Source organism: Blennius ocellaris (genome assembly GCF_963422515.1).
Source record: "Blennius ocellaris genome assembly, chromosome: 24".
Taxonomy (NCBI): domain Eukaryota; kingdom Metazoa; phylum Chordata; class Actinopteri; order Blenniiformes; family Blenniidae; genus Blennius; species Blennius ocellaris.
In genome coordinates, this window is record NC_137673.1 from 3,173,387 (window position 1) to 3,196,044 (window position 22,658).

A 22,658-nucleotide genomic window follows, 5' to 3' on the forward strand; every position below is an offset into this window, starting at 1 on the left:
CCGCCTCAACCTCTTGTTGTTTTCTTTTGGTTATTTCTCTTAAACATTGACTGAGGCGGTGGAGGTGCTGACCTCTCCTGCTGTGCTTCTTTTCCCCGCACTAAAGCTCCAGATCACCATTGTGAATCAAGTCATTGTGTCTTGAAAATGTCAGTTGCTTTCAGCAGCTGAACTAAAGTACAAGAAGGCAGCTACTCTGTGTTCCCAAAAAATGTTTGTCGCCTGGCATTTTCCAGGAGTTTGAATGACTAACTTGAACTAATTGTCTTCAACAACTCTTGTACCCATCTAAAAATATACTTATATTGATGCAAAATCTATTGCAAACCACCTTGAAAGGGTTTGTCTTTTCGCGTTTTGGAGGAATGGATCTGCTTTGGCTCATTGTCCCGCCTAGAACCTCAAGAACTTTATCTCAAACTTACTTTTTCAAGATCCGCTGTCGCATTTCTCAGTTTAATTTTTAATGACATATCATACTTCATGTGCTTTGCATTCGATGCCTCCAGGACATGAGTCGGCAGAGCAGCCCATCATCGCGATGGTACCTCCACCATGTTGTCCTGTCAGTGGGCTGCACTTGGTTTCATGTGTCCATTGAACATCATCTCAAAAAGTCTGATTTATTTATGACAGTTCTTCCCCCTTTGTGCTTTCCTCCTTGGCCTCGGTCCTTGGAGACCTGCTTGGCTGAGTGTTTGGTGTGTGGTACCAACTGAAAGCAGCACTCCATGTCGTCCTGGCTCATCCTGAAACTTGCTCTTTTTTTTTTCACCCAGCCTTCACACACTTTCCCCGAGTCCTTTCCAAAACTTTGATGACAAATACGAACTCAAACACACACACAGCTGAGCAGTGGAGTATACTGTAGCTTCAGTCCTCTTTTGAAATCCTTTATTTTAGCTGCAAATACAAAAGCTACATATGGATCCGTTTATAAGCACAGTATCTGAAAACTACCTGGGAGCGTAACAATAACAACTATGAAGGACCTTGTAGCAACACTTTTGACCGAATCGCACACCGTCGGCGTTAAAACCGACGTTTCAGTAGTTTTGGCATGATGTTCCGGAAGAGGGAGGGAGGAAGGAGGGAAAGGGAAAGGTTACCCTGGAGGGACAGGGTTAGCATCCAGAGAAAAGTGTGTCATCGACAGAGTCAGACATCCTCTGAGGGTTTGAATCAGAGGAGGATGTCAAGTGTACACCACATTACTTCTCACTTGGGCATTTTTAAAGGGGCTGTAACCTTTGGGAGGCTCAGTTTTCTGCAAATGGGACTTCGGATGACGCTGTGTAATGAGATCAAAGAGGTAATGACAGCATTATGAATAAATGATATGCCCTAACAAGACGCCCGACTGTGTGCGTGCAGTTTTTCTGAGTGTGCGCAGTTCAACATAGGTAGAGGTACGGCGAGTGCGGTTTGTGAAGTGGACTGTCAGGATCCCTCCAATTACATGTTTGAGTCGCGTCGTGGAGACAAACCTCCACAGGAGTCTGGGACCTGACGACTGTGGACACCAAAGCAGTGAGACAAATCCTCACAAGAACACAAAATGACAGTGTTTGTTGCACTCGGGGTCTAGCATGTTTACCGATTCCTGAAAGGCAGCCTGTCGTGGTCATAAATAATAGCCGGTTTCTTCAGAGGAGAGACGTTTCTATCTGGTGACCTTGAATGCTAAGTGGGGATGAAGGAGGCTGAGGTCTCAGTCCAATTCCTCAACTTTGCCAGTTTGAAGGTGACTGAATAACACCCTGAGAAAACCTTCTCCAAAGCATTAAAACGGACCAAAGGAACAATTAAATGAGGAGATAATTCAGAGAGTAATGTGTCAGAAAACTCAGTTTGAGGTGAAGCTCCTGGATGTTTGAGCCAAAGCTGACAACCGGCAGCACAAACCAGGAGACGGACTGTTTTAAAGTGGCTGGCAGCGAGCCCTGGCCTCAATTGCACTGCAAACTTTTGGATGGAGTTGAAATCTGCCACGGCAGAAAGAACTCCTGCAATCTAAAAAAGAGCTTGAGCACATCACAGTGGGAGAAACTAACAGAGAAGTCCGAGGAGCCTCTTGATAGATAGAAGAGATATTTCAAGGCGGCCAGTGACACTGACATCTCTGCAGCAAAACACAGGGTGCTGCAAATACTGTTTTCACACAAAGAAACATATTTTCTTGCTGATTTTCAGCAACTTTTGACATATTGTGGAATATTCTGATCAGACAAAATTGGCTTATTTGCATTTGTTGGTGAATATATCCTCCTTTTCTCTTCTTTTCTTTTCCTTGTGAATATATTCTTAATTATTAGGGGTTTGCGCCGACAATTCTGGCTCGGTACACCAAGTTAAGATGGTATTTTAGTGTCGCCATTTCTCTCCTAATTAAAAATCCCTGTGGCTCGCCGTGTAGGATCATTAACAAGAATCAATTTATGTACAAAAATATGAGACGCGGGCCTGCTGTGGTGCTAAAATATGAGTCGGCCTCCACTGTGACTAATTCAATCCGACTAATAGCAGAAAGAGTGACAGCGTTTACTGTTGCCGCTGTATTGAAGTCATGATCTTCTTTACAGCATCAGCGGCGCGACTGGACTTCATTGAGTTTGTCCATTTTTTAATTTACTTTTTAAGTTTGGGGTCAGGGTGTCATCCTGTGGAGGTATTCTGGACTCGTCCAACTGGGATTGGCTCCAGATCTGTCAGAAGATTTGGCTATACGACCGTCTCTCTGGTGGATCCCACAGAACCCAGAGAAGCTCGGAACAGTTTGTTTGCCGGTGGACAAATTCATGACATCAAAACTCATTGGCACTGTTTGTCCACAGCCTGTTCTCCTGGATCCTCTTTCATCAAAAGTTGGAATTCATACCATTGTGATATTAATGTAACTTTGAACCTGAATTACAAGCCGCACAGAAAAAAAAAAGAATCTCAAATCCTTGTAAAATGTAAACAACCATGAGAAGCTGGAAGCAGCTTCAAAGTAACAAACACTTAATTATCACAAGCCGAGACATATTCTCACTTTGTTCTCTACAGGGAAACTAAAAGCAGAAAAGAAAAACAGAAAGGCAGTGCAGGAACTGACGGTGGTTTGAGGGTGAACCACAGTCTTTTTGATTGTTCTTTTCACTCCTGGCGCTAAAGCACAGAGACCTCAGAGATCTGGCTCATTGCTTCAATACTTGATCCATTTATGTGAACTTTGTCACCCCTGCAGTATGATTAGAAAGTTTAGATTTATTATAATTGCACTTAGATTCGATCATGACCCCCGAAGTTGTTGTGCAAAAACAGCAAGTTTTTCAACTGCGCTATATTGACGTTATTCGCCAGTGAAGTGACCTTGGCGGATTCACATACAGAATTCAGCAGAACACAAAGTGGCTGAACTGCTTTTCATGATAAATGCTTCAATAGAGACAACGAGGGTGAGCAAAGTGTCGATCTGAAGGCCTTGACGTTGCAGAAAGGTCTTTTCAGCTGTGGCCTATTGCGATGCTGTTAAAGTTGGAGGTCACTGCCAGGGGTGAAAAAGACAGCTTCCATACATGCCTTCTTTTTTTATTCTCCTCACTTTTTATTTTTTGATGCTTGCGCTCTGGACTAATCCACAAATGTTAATAGTTTTGACAGAATTGCTTACAAAGCCATGCCAGGCTGGAGCTTTAGTGCTGACATGTAGAGAAACTTTATGAGTCGCTCTCATGAACATCACACATGTCAAAGTTGGACTTTTGTTCTCGCGCAACAGCGGCGGGTAGATGAGAGCTGCTTCTAAAAATATGTCTTGTCAAGATAAATCCCTTAAAGGAATCGCTGAGACGAGGCTATCCTCTCTCCTCCTCCCAGGCAATGTAGTTGTATTTGAACGAGAGTGAAAGGGAGACGGTTTACCAACTCCTCAAAATCCCTGTGCGATAGATTGTTTTTAATTCCACGTCGGAGAGGTGTCCTTAAAAATGGAGCTTTGAACTTGGGCTGACTTTGGGTTCAGATGAGGTTTTGTTGTGTTCCCAGCTGGGGAGCAGAAGCCCCAGTGCAGCCGCCACGGCTGCTCTTATTATTGGACAAGTTTGCATCTCCGTGACGTCACCGCCGTCTGTCTCCTCCTGATAAATGTAGAAAACAACAAGTACCAAGTGCAATCCCAGAGTGGAACTTCACCTTCAATCCACAAATGAATCCGAGCCAGACGTGACGATTGTACTAATTGAGAATCTAAAGCATCATCTGCCAGCTGGCCGTGGTTCCTGCTCCAACCACTCCACTGGAAAGCTTCGACAGACACACTATCATCACCACAGAATACTTCTTTGACGATTGCCCCCACGTTCCCGGCTCTCAATGTGATTTTGACATTGACTGGCACTTGCGTTTGAAGTGTCTTTTAGATTTCACAGTTAATCAAAAGCCTCCCAAAAATGAGCTCTGGATTATATTTAGGGGGCCGCCGAAAAGTGCCGCCAACTGACGCCGCCGTAAAAATTTCAGCAAGGCAGAAAGGATGAGGGCGTCGTTCCCACATTTGGCATATGACACTGTCACTCTATAATTTCCCTCCTTGTGCTCTTTATTTAATTAAATACAGACACTGCGGAATCGTGCGAGGCATGAAGGATGAACAACTGTCATCTGTAGGCTAGTAAACACGGAATACTTGGTAAACAAGAATAAGGCGGATCGGCAGCCTTGCTGCACCGCCGCTTCTGGTAATTACAAGTGGTGTGTGCAGAGGTGAGCGTGGAGTGAAATACACCTCCTCTTCCAATGTTATGCAATGATTAGGAAAGCCTTCAAACGTTTCAGTGCGTTTTGAAACCGATAACTCTGACAAGTCCCTTCGTGACTGGCCTTGTTTAAACTGCGCTGATAGACGGACGGTTCTGGGCAGAAGTGATCTTCACATCAGCTGTGGTGTTTGAATAATGGCCACCAAACCGTCCTGGCTGTATTCTGCATTTTGACGTGTCACATCTGGCCTGTATCTTTGGCTCAAAGTCTCGATCCGGCCTAAATAGTTGACTCGTAGTTTTGCTGAATCTTGCATTACAGCTCCATAATTTCACTTGTTGAAGCTCCACTTTTCACCAAGTGACATGTGCATCAGTGATTAGAAAACTGGCCATAACGTTAGTTTTAATAACGCAGCAAATCTTCTAAAATGGCTTGCTTCATTCCTACTTCCTGCCCGTGCTAAAATAGTTTTAATAATTAGAAAAATGACAGCATGAGGAAAGAAATCCATAATGTTCCATCACTTGAGGTGCAGTATGATGGGAGTATTGCTGAATCGGTGCTTCATATTAATCGTAAGTCCTACTTGTGAGTGACGTACAGCAGCCATAAAGCACTTCAGGTGAGGTTTCAAAACCGGAGAGAATTCTGGGAGCTCCAGATACGGCAGAGCCGGGCGGATAACGTTTGTTCCTCGGCCACATGAACGCTCGCGCCGTGAGACCGGAGAGTATTAATCGTCGCCCGCTGGCGACTTCTTAACACAGAAACTTGAGCGGCTGCTCCAAGGTCACCTGCTGCGTTTCATCCCCTCTTTTCTTTTCTTTTCTTTTTTTCCCTCCCCCTCTCACCTTTGCACCTTTTTCCATCACCTCCTCCTGCCAACTAACGCACGCACACACACACACACAGACATGATGTGCAACACCGCCTCCTTCTCATGTCTGGGCAAGGACACAGTCAAGCTGACTCACCCAGAATTGAGCTGTCATCTGTGTCACCTCGGGCTTGTGTGTGTGCGTGTGTGTGTGTGTGTGCGTGTGTGTGTGTGTGTGTGTGTGTGTGTGTGTGTGTGTGCGTGTGTCGCTGTCCCAGTGTGTGTTTGTGCCGTGTGTGAGCGTCACCTTGGGCTGGGAGTGCACTGTGGGAGGTTACTGTCAACATGCACAAGCTGGGGTGTACGGGCAGAGGCACTGGGCTTGATTTGATCATCATCTCCGAGACAGAGGGAGAACATGACTAATATGCCTGCATGTGCTCGTGTATGTGTGAGAGAAAGTCCTTGGGTTCATTTATTTTTTTATTTGTATTTATTTATTTATTTATTCAGCTGAAACATACACGGGAGCCGGCTCAACAAAAGAGTTAATTAGGAGATTGAAGAAACGAGGGTTTGTCGACAAGAGGCAAGTAAATCAGAGGGGCGTGGAGTCAGCGGGCCTTGAATGCAACACACACACACACACACACACACACACACACACACACACACACACACACACACACACACACACACACACACACACACACACACACACACACACACACACACACACACCTGGTGCAGACAGACCATCCTGTTGCTGCTTTTGTCTGGTCCTTCTCTCGTCACGTGCACGCGCACGCAAAGGCGAAACCTTTCCTACGAGCATCTGGGCAACAGACAGGCCTATTAGCCCACCGGGCCTCGCAGTGCCAAAATAACAACTGCAGCATATGCCTGCGTAATAATTGCATTAATGTTGAACATGTCTCTCCAGGGGGTGGCTGCGGTTGAAGACTTGGGGGAAATTAAAGCTTGTTCTCGAAAGCATGAAATTAGAATTTAGTAAATGTTGGAATGGGAGAGGGTACGGCTAATGATCGCTAACTACACAGTAATAGATGGAGAGTTCATTTCCAAAATGTGGCGTATTTATGCCGGAAAGCAGATAATTACCTAGCGCTCGCCGCTTAAATCCTGAGTGTTTACAAGTTGCATTAGTGGCCACCAAAAGCTGCTGCACAATACTGCATTCATAAGCCGCGGTGCTCTGAAAAGCCAACAGAAAAATTAGTAATTATTCGATATAAATGTTGCAAAAAGTTGTCATAAATTAGCCGTATTGAATAATTTAGGAAAATTACTATGCTGACTGCTCGCCACACAAATGCATCTGGGCTGGAAATCTTTCAGGCGACTCGGTAAACAAATCACAAGACGGGGGAAGAAATAGCTCCAGACTGTCGCACTGTAAGAGTTTGAGTCAGAGGCAGGATTAAAGGACGCCGCATTGTCCCGTCAACACGAATGCCAGGATGGCAACTGGCGGCGGAGCCGAGACGCGGTCCAGAATTATCTACGACTGGATTTTCGCTGCCATGAATGGGCCATTTCTGGAAGCTCATTCGGGGGGAGTTGCGACGAGCCAACTGCCAAAGCTGCGCTGCGTGTCTCTCATGGCAGCAGTGTTCTGGTCATGAATGCGAGCTGTGTGACAGAGCGGGGTTCGGGTGGACACTTACGTCTGCGTTCCTCCGACTTGGACATTTCCAAGTCACATTGTAATCCCAAAAAAACTCATAAACTGGTCACCGCTAATTGGCGATGCAACTTTTCACTGTGAAGAAAGTCCGTTCTTTGATTCTGGCAGGTGACCGCATTTGGTGTCGCTCACTTTTTCCTGATTATTAAGTCACAGAATACAGGAGGATAAATGTGTCTGAAACACTGAGATGGGAGATTCTGGAGATTTCGATTTCTAGTTGTGAAGTGTGCTCTCAATTGTAGAAAGTGGAAACATGTTCAGTTTTGGAAAATGTGCTGAATGACAACAGTAGTTATTAAAGTTGTGAGAAAGAGAAGTGGATTATCCAAGCTTTTAATAGCTAAGCAAGAACAAATGTCAAAATAAAGTAAAACTGATGAGAAACTACAGTATACTATAAAATATTCAGGTGAATTTGACTGAGAATAGAAGGAAAAGTAAAACATTAATACAAACAAGATAAAACTGGAAATAAATATGAAGTTAATAAAAGATTAGCCAGGAGTCGAGGAGAAACAAACAATAGCTTAAAACAGGAAATTGTCCTGTAACAAGACAGAAAAGTCGATATGAAAATTGACATTTCATGAAATACAAGCAATGATGAAAAGGAATGTTTCAGCTTCTCTTGTTTTCCAAATTCTTCATCCATCCTTGGTGGTTTTATTATTGGTTTTATCGTTTTCCATTCTCGATAATACAGAAGCAGTTTGCCGAATAGCAGGTGGAAAACAAACAAAGCAATGTGTTATTAAAACTGTGAAAAAGATGTCAAAGCAGCACATCGTTGGCAACACAATGTAGTGGAATTTATTTTCTGCACTCTATTTGATCCGTCGCTAATAATTTATCGCCCCCGATGTTTAATATTCACGCTATGTTGATTTCAAGGTACAGCTCACATCGGGGCTCCACTTTGTTTATATGTTTAGCTCAAGCTGATAACTTAGCTGGAAGCTGATTGTAAAAGCTTTGGCGAGCCGCATCCAGACAAGCTTGTTTTGACGACGGAGCATCATTGCAACGCACTCGGAGGGCATTTTAACGTGCCGTCTTTATGATAAACCATTTAGCATGGGGGCGGGGGGAAGAGATTCCATTTAGAGGCTACATCACCTTGTGAAGTTACAAATTGTTTTTGTGCCCCGCAGCTAAACATAATGAAGATTCAAGGCGTGCCAGGGAACGTGGTGATGTGTGTCCAAACACTAGCGACGAGGAGGGCAGGAGTGTGCACGTGCAGATACGGCGCATGCGCACACGCGCTCCCCGTACGTTCACATACAGTGTGCATGTCGACGTCTCTCTGCCTGCTGGACGTTCATTAGGATGCAGAATGGAGGGATAATGTGGTTTAAGCAATCAAGGAGCTGGCAGACCGGTTCCCCTGTTGAATTAAAGATAAGTCCAAACACCTTGAGAGAGCAGATTATAGGACCATATGTGGGTTTACCCCAAGAAGCCAAATGTGTGTGTGTGTGTGTGTGTATAAAACAGCATGTGCAAGTGTATCTGCGTTTGCATATGTACAGTGTATGCGTGTGTGTGTGTGTGTGTGTGTGTGTGTGTGCCGGTGAGGTGAAGAGGAGAGCACATTTACATGCATATCACATGCAAGGGCAGAATAATTTGCTCCAAATGTGCCACCAGGTCAATTCTACAGACCTGTTGTCTCTGTCTGTGACCTTTTTTCCTACAGATAAGCACAATTACAGAATTTCAGCTTGTGCAATGACATCAAATGGTCATTTTCACCTCCAGCAACTTGACAGTCAACATACATCATTTGAACTGTGGCAATTTCAGCGCAAGATTATTTCTTTTCTCGGTGAGTTTTGTCCAGTTCTCAACCTCATGTGACTCCAGCGAATCCCTTCGAATGAGGACCAAGGCCAATAACCGACGTGGCGTTTGTTCTGGAGCAAACTGCCCTAAACCGTTCAAATCAACCAGAATGATGACGGTGACATTGATTGGCTTGACCTTTCCAGATATTCCTCCTGTACTTTTCCACTCTGAGGAAGTGTGCGGATTGTTTGTTTTTGATGCTCGCGCTCCGAGGCTCGCTGCTTTGTGCGAGCAATGCGCTCAAACATCACAGCATGAATGAGTCGTCACTGGTTGACGTTGTGGGTCCAGGTCCTCTTGAAGGCCGGAGCATCTGTGCCATTGTGAGAAAAAAAAGACCTTGGCGGATCCATAGTGTGTTAAATATCTTCAACTTGAGCAGGTTTCCTGCTTAGTACACCACGCTCCACAAGGAACACGCTGAAACCAGCTCTTTTCATCTCCATGCTCCAGTGATCGGTCACGCCTTTCAATCTGACCAAATTATGAATATATATAAAAAAATTTTTTAAAGGATTTGGAGAAATCCTGATGGGAAAATCTGGGGAATCGTGTCACATTTATCTTTAAAAGAAGAAGCAGTCAAACAGTCACACCATTGCAAATATTCCCTTAGGTTCCAAGAACTGTAAAGAATAAACCGAGAGGAATTTAGATTTATGTATTATCTGCATAATAAAGGTAATTTAGAGGGGGGAATGTACGTCATGGACGAAGCAAAGGCATATGTGGTAAATAGTAAAATGCAGGTTAGGTCGCATTTTTCTGATACAGTTTTAGAGTAAATGTGGGCACATGAGTCGTTTGCAGCAAAGATCAATGTGCAAGCAGAGTCACTTTTAAAAGGGAATGTAGAATCGTCCTCATAATGTAGGCAGAACATGTGCTAATGTGGTCAGTACCAGAGTAAATCAGCAGTTTGAAACAGAAATGCAGACATTTGTGTCATCTGCACAGCAAAGTTAGTCATTTTTAAGGGAACGTAAACCATTAAGTCATCAGCATAGAACATAGAAATATTTATTGTCTGCATAATGAAGTCAAAACAGATGCTCGTATGACTACGTCTTGAAGAAATGCTAAACCGTGTCTGATAAACTGTGCGAGCTAAATAGCTGGGAAATGACAGCGAGTGACCCCTTTCACAATACAGTGTTCTTTTGTACAATAATATCCTGCAAGTTTTATTTCCTTTATTTTCTAACTTTGTGCCTCTTAAATTTTGCGGCATAACGGAGGTAACAGGACCTGGCAAATGGGTTACCATGGAAACAAGACTCGATAGGAAAGTCTATTAAAGTTTAACACCACTATATTCAGTTTAATTAAGCTCATCTGCCCGGCTCTGCAGTGATAATAGGCTTGTGTACATTCCCTTACAATATTAAAGAGATCTGACTCCGTTCGGCTCACTGCTCTCCAGCTGAAAAATCGATCAATGTCTCCATGACATGGCGCCACATGTTGTCACGTGAGACTTTTATGTAATCATGGAGTTCAGAAGCAGCCGGCGAAAAAAAAAAACCATTGAAGCGTGTCGAAGTGCTTCAGGTTGGTGATGCAGCCACCGAACAATTGCATAAGGAAACGAAGATAATTGATTCTGGGACATCGTCGCTGTTATTACAAGCACTGAGATTATGCATCATATCACTGGTGAATTTATGGAGACTGAAGTTGGCCGACTTCTAATCCTCCAGAGCCTTCTCTTGGGAAAAGGACAGGTGTATTAATGGAGGCCAGTGGGCTGAAGGTCTACATGTTATAAACTTATTGACGAATCCATTTGGAGTCACGCGGTTAGATTTTACCCTGCAAGCAACCATCACGATGGCTACACCTTTAATTTTACTGCGGATATAGTCAAGAATAAATATGCCAAAATATTCACTTTTTCATGACAGTGCCGGCCTCCAGGTTAGGAACTTGCGACGAAAAGTGTGAATGGTTCAAATCCCAGTTGGTTCTTTTAATTAGGTTTTTCAATTATGTTCAAGTCAAAGTTGCTCCTCTATTGTATCTGGAAGAGCCTCTGCTTCAATCTACCTCGGCGCAGCGCCGTGTTTCGCCACAAGCTGACAGTTTTCCCAGCAACCGTGTGATTTCTCTAATTATATAATGTTTAATTACATAATCTTTAAACTCACAGCTAAAAGAGAAGCAACACCTCAAATCTTTTTTTTTTTTTCATGCCGTTTTGAAGGATAATGTGTTTCATGTCTGACCACCAATCACAGTGTGTGTGCTGAAGCCAGCCCACTGCCGTGGTTTTGCCCACCTGCCTGCCAGTGTGTGTGTGTGTGTGTGTGTGTGTGTGTGTGTGTGTGTGTGTGTGTGTGTGTGTGTGTGTGTGTGTGTGTGTGTGTGTGTGTGTGTGTGTGTGTGTGTTGAAGAATTAAAGGGTTATCAGTCTTTATTTCTCCAAACTGGGGCAGGCTGCATTATGTAAAGTGCTGAATTATATATCAGATCTGCCGGCACGCTGCTTTGGCCAAAGGGAGAATGGCGAAAGGGAGACACACACACACACACACACACACACACACACACACACACACACACACACACACACACACACACACACACACACACACACACACACACACACACACACACACACACACACACACACACACACACACACACACACACACACACACATACCCTTGCATTACCTCCCCTGGATCACCACTCATTTACACCGAACCCCTCGTTCTTCCAGTCAGTTACACAAATAGGTGCAACACATGCATCCTATACTGTTACATGAATACCTTCATCTGAATACACACACAGACACACACACACACACACACACACAGACACACACACACACACACACACACTGTACGCTATCTCACACAGGCTGACAGATGGGAGCACCAGATGATGAGCACCACCAGATTTGTGTTTCACGGTGGGAGCCATCGCTGACACCATTTAAGCTGAGAGAACACTCAGACTTGCATTAGCACCCTAAACGTGCGTGTGCGTACGTGCGTGCATGATCCTGTTTGTTCATACCTTGAATGATGCCTGCGGTGTGTGTTTGATTTGTGTCGCTCCAGAGGCAAGCAGACCGCTGAATGAGATCATGTGTGTTTTTGCGTCTCAGTCTGATACTACTACCCTAATGATTGCATATACAGTATATGTATATATATATATATGTGCACACAGAGACGATCCATCGTCAGCTATGCAAATGAAGAGGAGGGCTTGACATTCCCTGCTTTCATCTGTGGAAAGAAGAACAGTGGCCTCTCAAGCACACATCGGCCTCCATAGACCAGCTTTTCTTGGGCTATTTGCTGGTTTCCTCCCGCTCCTGCCACTCGGCTCCCTCCAGCCACCCTCTTTTCTCTCGCTCTCTGTCTTCCCCGCACTGTCTCGTCTTCTTGTTCTCCGCCGTCCCGCTCCCCGCGGACCGCCGGAGTCTGAGCCCGAGCCTGCCTTTGAGATGGGCTGAACTTAACCAAACTAATCTTTAGAAGAGAGAGAGAGAGAGAGAGAGAGAGAGAGAGAGAGAGAGAGAGCGACGACTGCATTCTCCCTCTTTTTCCTCCTCCTCCTGAGACACTGCTGACATTTTTGCGATGAGAAAAGTGTGTCATACTGGAGGGGTTGGGGAGGCAGAGAGTGTAGCGCCAGAGAGTTGACTCGACTTGCAGTGCAAAATATTCCGCAGGGGAATCGGCTCCCACATCGTAGCCTGGCAGCTCTCACTGGCGAATAATGACCTGTCACCCTCTGATGATATCCCGTCGCACACCAACGGGGGTTTGGAGTCACAAGCCGCGGCAACTGTTGCAGAGAGACAAGAGACCTTACAAGTGCTCGGACACAGTCCTGCTGACTGACGGCAGACTTTCCTCTCTCACTCCGCGAGGATATCCATATTTGAGTGGAGCCACTGCAGGCCACTTGTTCGGAGCAGTAAGCTGCCTGTCGCACCAGGTGCTGCACCGCAGCTCGGTTCTCTAGTCACTACATGACGTTGCGCAATAAACAACCCATCGGAAATTGGTCGGGAATAAAAATCTGTTTGACCCAGTTCTTTTTTTTTCCCTGAATGCGGTCATATCATGTGAAATCCGGAGCTTGTCAGGGCTCCAGGGAAGCTGCAGACACTGTCTACTGACTACGATTTCCTTTTTGATTCCGATGGGACATAAATAGCTGTGTTGGATCAATAAGTGGCCTGATTCAGCGACCTGGGTGCAATCTGAGCCTCTTTTACCGTGAAGATGTGACCACATGTGGCTTGAGCTGTGAAACATTCTTCCAAATCTTCTCCAAACAGAGACTGATGGACTGCATGCATTAATATTTAACTGCAAACTCCACCCCTATTCCTTGTGAAACCGCAAACTTTACCCAGAACTTATGAAAACAGTCAAAAGAAATGTGTCTTGGAGCGTCGATCAATAGGATGTAGATGAACGGATGTGGTCCGACAGTGTTTCGCCCCACATGAGAAAACCTGAATCAGGCTTCGGAAGAACCGTTCCGCAGCAGAACAACACAGTTCCCCAGAATATGGGATGCAGTCCTGCATTTGCAATGCGATACCATCGCTGCTGTCCTCATTAGGACTCGGCACCAGTTGAATCTCAGACTCTCCGTTAGCGAGAGAGAAGAAGTTACGTTTCCTGTCCTGAATGCGAGCGCAGCAGCTCCTCTGGGACTTGAGGTGAGTCCATTCCCCCGAGCCACCGAACCAGTTCCAGACATGAATTTTCAGGTTCGTGAGTGACGCCGTATCGGTTTTCACAGTGCAGGAGGACGAGCCCCTCCTGCACCCAATTACCGTTCATGTGGTGGAGCTTTGGGCTTCCTGCTAATATCTGCTGTTGAAACTGGCCTGAGAGCGGTTTGTACTTACCAGTGCATGGTGGTTACGTTTGTACTTAAATTTCCATTAGCATCATACAGTGCAGGTTCCATTTAATACTTTCACACGCTAATATATTATTACTGTCTGTACATGGTCTGTGGCTCCAGGCCAAATTCTGTCTTGACACTGGTTTAACTCACGTGGCACTTTTACATTCAATTAGCTTCACTGTACAGCAGCAGTAAAATTGAATTACAACCTTGGTTGTGTAAACAGTGAATAAAGGTGAATCGCTAAATGATTTGCTAATGTCGTTAACTTATTTGAATCACAGTAGATCAGAGACAACATGTCAAGTATTTAGCGCCATTTGTGATACTATTCCGGCATTTTTGGAATCAGGGTTGTAAAATGAATTCAATGCGTCATTCATCCCAGTTGTAGATTGTGTTTTCTAAAATAAACAAAGCTGTGTTGTGAATGGACTGTCATCAACATAGAGAGAAGCATTCAAATGTTCACACAAAAAGAAGCACAGAACAGTCAATCTGTGTGATGAATGAAAATCCAGGGCAGGAGAGCTTTTACAGTTTCTGGCCCACAATCAGATAACGTAGGCGATTGTCGGATTATCTGTTTTCTGAGATAAAACCACCGCGTTTGATTCAAAGCTATGGTTTTGAAACTCCCCTGCGAGGAACAAGAGTTAAACAGCCACAATGGAAGAAACCTGCATGCGAGCGTTTACTCTTGCTCTTTCAAGAAGATCATTCTAATAAATTAGAAATCCATCAGTTCGCTCTGTATCAAGGTCAAACTTGTATTCAATAAGTGCCACTGAAGAGCTTTGAAAAAAAAAAAAAGCCTTTTATATGCTGTGCAAATGTTTTCTTATTGGTGGGGAGTGACACAGTTCTGAGGTTCACAGTGTCTTGTGCTTGGAGTTCTGGTAAATTCTCGCTGACTGGAATGCTACTCTGCCCTTCTTAAGGCAAAATAAGTAAAAATAAAAAAATTGGGAAAGTGATGGAAATGGGTCAGAAATGATGGTAAGACTATAGTAAGGCTAGTAAAAGGCTTATTGGGGTGAAAATGACACATCTTGGGAACTTTACAGTCATATGTCCAAAAAAACTAAAACGTAAGGCCGGGTACGGCAAAATAAGTGAAAATATGAAAAATTGGGAAAGTGATGGAAATGGGTCCGAAATGATGGTAAGACTATAGTAAGGCTATTAAAAGGCTTATTGGGGTGAAAATGACACATTTGGGGAACTTTACAGAAATTGGTCCCAAAAAAAAGACGTAAGTAAAAATATGAAAAATTGGGAAATCTGAAATTGGCCATGTCGAATAGTTTAGGAAGCCCTTTGCTATTGTTCGTGCACAATAAAATTTTTGCAGACTGTGGGTACACCCCTCCCTCCGTTTTCTCATATGGCTGCTTGCTTCTGAAATGGCCCCGTGAAAAGCCTGAGCGGTGTGTCTGGGCAACACAGTGCTGATTTATGCCCCAGTGGAAGCCATCTCTCTGTGGACTGAATCGGACTATGAATGTCAGTTCCAAGCCGTGCCAGCTCCCATCCATCATCGGGAAAACAATCTGACAATCGAGCCCGAGTTCAACCACAGGTTGTCGCGCGCCGGCTCAGAATTTACACCGCTCGGCTGAAAATAATACCCAGTTCAAGTGTGTCTGCAGAACCGATGATGAAGATGGGAGTCAACTTTAGAAATCCAGCTGCAGTACTTGAGGAGATTCCCCAGACCTTTGCAACTGGAAAGGCAGGAGCCATTTTCACGTCAGCTTAAATTGGATATGAATGTGATCGTTAGTTTAATAAACAAAAACACAACACATTTGTAAGTGGCCCCGCGGTTCAACGACTTTCTGATCCTTGGTTTCAATGAATCAGACTTGATTAGTACAAGGTTGATTATGAACTAGACTGTTGGAATTGTATTACTTTCAGAGCTGCTTTAGATCAGCTGTGTCTCATTCGTCTCATTCCCCGAAGCAACAGAATGATGATGATGCCACCACCATGCTGATGGAGGAAGAAAGGGCTTTCGTGTTTTTGCTTAACTTTGACTTTACTCTCTTTACTCTCGGCTTATGGTGGACTGGTGAACTGAGTTATAACTCCAATGATTCCTTAAGGCCTTCACTTATTTTATTTTTTTTTCTAAATCATCTTACCTGGGTGAAAACCAGACACATTGTGCCAAAATAAATAATAATTTTTAGACGCACCTTCCGGGGGATTTGCAGGAAAGCTTCGCATCAGCAGAGCGATACAAAACACCAATTACATTTTTTGTGTATGTGTTTTTTTTTAATCATGCAAGTATTTGTGTTCCTGGCTCAGTTTTGTATATACAACTATACGACTGGAGCTATTTTTTGTCGACCTTTGTATTTACGACACACAAGATGAAATTGTGTGACTCAGCCATGCAGAATTATCGCGGTTCATATAGTTGGTCTTTTTGTGCTTCATTATTTACATGCAGGTTGAAATTTGTTCCTACATGCAGACAAAAATATCACGATTATTAATAGGAGGGACTGGAATAAAATTTTTGCTTACTGTTATATTGCTTAGCTTTAAGTCACATAAAGTGCAGTCCAGCTGTTTTGCTGTAATAACGAATGCTTTATGGACCTATAGTGTCGACGGTGTGTCTGCCTCCCATCATGTTTTTGCTTAGTGTACTTAACAAATCCTATTACTCCCCCTGTCCTCGTTTCAGGTCTCAGCAGCATGATATCACAAGTAGACAAAGCTTTCCTTTTAGTATTCCTGTCTCTGTTGTGGTTAAATATAGTGCAGTGGCTGTGCAGGTTTGGCATAAATGGAGAGGTGTGCCCACAAACCTTGAAATGTCTCTTCTTTTTTTATTTTATTTTATTTTTTTTTTTTTGCAGCTGGATGATAAAAAAGCAAAAAGGAGAATCTCATATCTTGCGAGAAAAGTTCAAAGTTTTAATCATTGCAGGGAACAATGCACTTTGCCCTGGTGTAACTATTTGCCCTGAGGCTGAAACTCGGGGGACAAAAATATATATAATATCTGAAGTCACTCCTGAGCAAAGCCCCAATCTCTAGGGAGTGAATGCAGTGTGCCTAACTCTATCCGTTTCTTGCTCCCCTTGGTTTGGTTTGAGTCCGCACGTCGACTGTGCATGTATGAAAGAGATGAAAAGCACAGAAAGTTTCCCGAGGACATGTTTTATATGTATTTGAGGAGCAATCATTTTCTCTGAAAGTATGCAGAAAAAAGCTCACGCACGTCCCCAACCTTCATTTGACCATGCTCAATAACCCTCGATCAGCTTGGAAGGAGTTATGCAACGTTCCTGGAGGTGACAACAAAACCTTTCTCACTTTTAAACCACAACAGCATTCAGGGACGTATTCCAGTCAGGTTCCAGGGTGTACTACACTACAGCACTGAGTCAGCTCTCCGCAGGGTCAAGGATGATTTATTGGTGTCTTAAGAGTTTGGAAATCATGCAATTTTAGCTTCGTCACACTTCTCAGACGCCTTTAACATGGTCCACCGCTTCGATCAGACCAGCTTAACCATCCGGGGTCAAAATTTGCAGTTTTTGTAGTTTCTCAAAATCAAAGAGGGGAAAAAAGAGCTTTTATTTGTCACATGAACAAAATAAAACGTTGACATTAGTTGTTTGTGTTTGACCCATCTGGATTCACCACAAGTTTGGTTTAATGACCTCGAGGCTTATGGGTTTATTTTGGGTATAATCTGCTGAGATCAACTGTGGTGTACCACAGGGTTCTGCTCTGGGGCCCCACAAGGGGTAACTGGTGTTCTGAAGCAGGGTTTTGCTAATTGATTTGACTATTTTGATTAAATTGTGACCACAGATAGTTGAAACCAGATTCTTTGATATTTCAGCCTCTTTATTGGGATTTAATTTCTGGTGTTGGAAAACTTTATTACCGATATGCTCAATTGACTTTGGAACAATTAACTATGGATGTGATTGTGTATCGCTCTGAAGTTGTGAAATCTGTTTAAAAATTAGAACAATGCTTGATTCCAGCACTAATGGTCCAAGTAAACCTTGATACATCGATTAGCATTCATGAGCTGTTTGTCTTTGTTCATTTAACTTGAATGCGTATGTGAAACAATGAAAATAATTGGTGTGTATGAGACAGTTTGTGGACTTATTATGTTTTCAGTGGCAGCTCTTGTTTCACAGAGTCTAAAAGCCAGACTTTGTACTGGCTGGTGAACATGTGTAATACATTTTCCAGATAGAGAATAGGTGTGTGGCCCACTGGCATTTTCACAGTTTAGTTCCACCTCTTTTTTTTTTTATGCATTTATTAACGCTGCCGACCCATCTATCTCTCTCCCCCTCTCCTCTATATCTTTCAGTGCATTAACACTCCCCCCGAGGCTGCCAGTGCAAATTCGGTCTGTCAAGGGACCGCTGTCGTGTTGATCACATCCACTTTCTGTCTGTCGGCTCCCCGTTCTGTCGGTCTGTCCGACTCCCCGCTCGCGCTCAGACAGCAGACGTGCAGTGCATCTCATCACATCATTAGTCTAACAGATGTCTGCATGCCACAATTTTTTCTTTCCTCCAAAGATTCAGCTGCTAAAATACCCACAGTGCGAGTCACTGGGACAGGGACGTAATGCCAGTGAACGTGTTGGACTGTCCATTCATTCCGGACAACAACATGAATGAGGCAATCCCAACGTGCAGCACGTTCACGCTTCATTATTTAATCTAATTTGCGTGGTTTCATTGACAAAAGCATCTATTTGCTACGATGTGGGAGTCTGGCTGCGATCTTGAAATTCAAATGTTTTGCTCACTGTGTAGAAGGTTAGACGGGAATAAATCAAACTGATTACCGTCTGTCCCTCTGATCCATGTTTGGTGAAAAAAATCATCGGGGTTGACCAATTCATTTCTACTGCAGGGACATCTGTTGCACTTGCTTTAAAGCAGTGAAGGCTAAAAAATATATACTTTTTTATTGTACTCTTGTACTCTTCAAATCCAGCATCCTTGCAGGATTTGTCTACATGACAATGTCAAATAGTGTTCAGTGTTTAAAATCATGAAAATATGAAACTGGTGGCCTGGCATGCTAACTGCTTCATTTTCAGTGATTCTAGCATTTCCAAGAAAATCGCCATTGTTTTCAAAACAACGTTCTTTCATTTGAAATGTTGCGTGAGTGTCCTGACGTGAGTGTCAAATAGTGACGCTGCAAAAATATCAAACTAAAACCCACACCAAAGTTGTTAGTTGTAAATTACAACCTGAAGGGAGAAATAATGTAATGTCTGATGGTGCTGCCACCACCATTGTTGATGTCTCTGTAAAGGCAAAATATTGAGCAAGATTACCACAACTCACAAATTGCATTTTAAATGAGTGAAAAGCAACTTTTTGCTTGTATTTATATTGTCAGAAGGAATTCTGCATGATTAAACTGCAGGGAACTGAAGTATTGAGAGTGGAATAAAGCTTGTTTTGGCAGAATAATGGAATGTGCACTCGAAACAGATAAAGCCAACATGAAGTCTCCAACACGCGACTGCAAACCTGCACAAGGTAATCGGGCTCCGCCGCGCTGAGAGGCACAAATTGTCCCAAATAGCATCCTGGCCGCGTCGCCGTAGACGAGGCGGCTCTGCGTTCCTTTTTTCAGCCCTTTTGTTGCCCTCGGTGCATCTGTGTAAACAGCTTAAATCCTCTATTTTCTAAATCCTGCATTAATTTCGGGAAGCACAAATAGACTCTCCAATGGAAGGATTTGCTGATGGGTAAATATAATCTCAATTTAAATCTGAACTCAGATTCCAGGCAAACGGCTCTAAACAAAGGAAACCAGTTTATTGACCACACCAGATTTTACAGTCTAATTGGAATCAACATGTACAAAGCCTTTTGATTTTAACATGTTGCAGTAGAGTACTGTGGCGCTGACATTTCATCACAGTTGATGGAATCGCTGTGCTTAAGTGATAATTGCTCATCCTTTCTCTTTGTGGTTTTATCATCTGAATGTTAATCTTTTTTTTGTGTGCTTTAATGCATTTTTATATGTCAGCGGTGTACATGATGTACTCTACGAGTGTCACCCAATGACAGTACAAGTACAAACATTTGTAAATAGCATTTCTCTTTTTTTCCTTTATCGCCACTGCACAACCTCCTCCTCCTCCTCCCCCTCTTCCCCCTCTTCTTCCCTCGCTGCTGCATCGTCACCTGAATTGCCTCTTTTCTGTCTGTGTGAGAGACGGTGTCATCGCAATCCACGCACACACACTTCAGACAAACAGATGGGTTGGAAAGCGACAGAAACCAGAAAAACAACTTACAGTTGTTATACCTGAAGCCACATACGTTACTACAGCCGGAGCCCATTGGATTTAACAGGTTTTCACCGCTTGTTAAGCGATAATGATGTTAGAAATATCTGCATTGATTCCTTTTTCATCCAAACTGTTGGTGCCTCATCACTCACAGTCACAGATTCCATGATTTAAACCACTGGTGTTAATAGTCTGGGGGTCCGGCTCTGATGGAATGTTCTGCTTGTGAGAAATTCTGACCACATGATGTGTTTTCATTCCAGTTCAGTCTGAGGTGTAGAAGTGTTTGACAAGTTATTTGGGTCATAATGTGGAGTACAGAATTTCAGATGAAATTATGTGTGTCTGCCACTCGCTGTTGACTAGATTAACCCCCCCCCCCACCCCCGCTTTCAATGGACAATTCCTCACAGCTATTTTGTGGAGTTTTGTGGAAGCAGTTGAACGGTTCCTTTATTCAAATGTCATGTTTGTCACGTGTTGTCAAAGGATAATTAATTTAATATGAACAACATCTTGATTGATATGATATATTAATGACATAGTAATACTTTGTTGCATTAAACCAAAGATTTAGCATTCTGGTTATTTACCGGAGATCAAATTGTGTTGTCTGTCGCATCTCAAGTAAAATTTGTTTGATTTTGAACAGATACATTATTTTATTTAAGGGCTGCTTGTGTTACATTTTCAGTACTTGGAATATTCTACAAAAAGCTTCCACCGTATCTGACTCTCAGTGTCGTGAACACTGGTGCAATTCCTTCCAGTCGTGCAATGCCTCGTTGTCTGGCTGGGATTTAAAACCCCCACTTTCATTTTTAATGCACCTGATCAAAATGTGTCACCTTCTGCAGCCTCAGTGTGGATCACTGTCCCTGAATCCAGCTTATTAAGTCAATATTATGCATGCATTTTATAATTGGATTTCATTTTACAATATATGAAACGTAATCGAAATTGATATTAAGTTCAAATGTGGTTAATCAATCTCCATACTTGCATGGAAACTATGTCACGAGCGTCTGTCATAGAGAATATGAGGGAAAGTGGAAATTACAGAAAGGAATTACACACAGTGACTCGCCACGTGAAAAATGCAGCACTGTGTCTGACAGGTTTGAATTGAAAGGCAGGAAAAAGGCCCCGTGACGTGTCTGGACCTCCAGAACCGGAACTTTCTGGTGTTCCAAATGCATTCCCGTCTGCAAATCGGATTTCTTCCTTTTCCTTTATCAGCCGCGGGACATTAGCTGAATGATAAAGCAGAGATCAAACAGAGAGATTAACAATGGCTGAGAGCATATGCCAAGGTCCACTCTTCTCTTTTTTCCCCCTTTAAAATTGGTTTGCATTAAGTTTTTTCTTTTTTCTCTCTCTCTCTCTCTCTCTAAAAAAAGAATATGAAAAGGACTGTGAGGGGATTATCTGAGCAGACCACACTGACAAAAGAAAAAGAAACCTGTTCAAGGACGGGTTCAACAAAACACGCAGAGAGAAAATACAGACTCCTACAGACAGTCGTGGAGAACAAGATGGACAGAAATCCCAAGTGAAAAAGCTCCAGCATCAAACATGTCAGTGCAGCTTTTTCTTCCATTTGTGTGCACATATGAAAGAAAACGTCTTCTGGGGATCCGCACCTGCAAACACCTTCACAGAATACAGTAATATGCCAGCAGCATGAGAGAATGAATTCTAGTAAAAACCAGGCTGAACTCCTCACTTCTGAAAAATTAAAGGTTTTTTTTTTCCCCCCCCATTTATCTTTGATGTTTTTATTCCTGTTTCTTGTGTAAAACTTCTATCACTCTACAGAATGTCCACACAAATGGGTTAACAAGGGTTTTCTAAAATAATAAAAAACAGAACAAAACAAAACAAAACAAAAAACCCAGAGTATTTTAATTATGGCTGCAGTACATGGAGATGAGCTGCCAGAGCTCTGACAAGGTGTTTCTTCAGCTGAATGACATTTGCTGCTCCCATTAAAATAAATAAATAAATAAATAAAATTTAACAATATTGATTTTGAAGGCAACAAAAAAAAAAACAACAAACCCAAATCCATTCATTCCGGAGGCTCTTGGAGGCGATGGTGCAGGTTCAGTCGATTGTGCCAATTATATTTGAAAACTGGACATCGCCGCAAATTGCATTTGGCCTCGGCACCTGTCTGACACGTATCGGTCCAATGGAGCCGTCCTGCACATCGAGACCGCCAGAGTTTTAGCCACGCTGCTGCAGGGCCATCATTGAATGGCTTCTCCGTGTGTGTGTGCGTGTGTGTGTGTGTGTGTGTGTGTGTGTGTGTGTGTTCTTTCAGA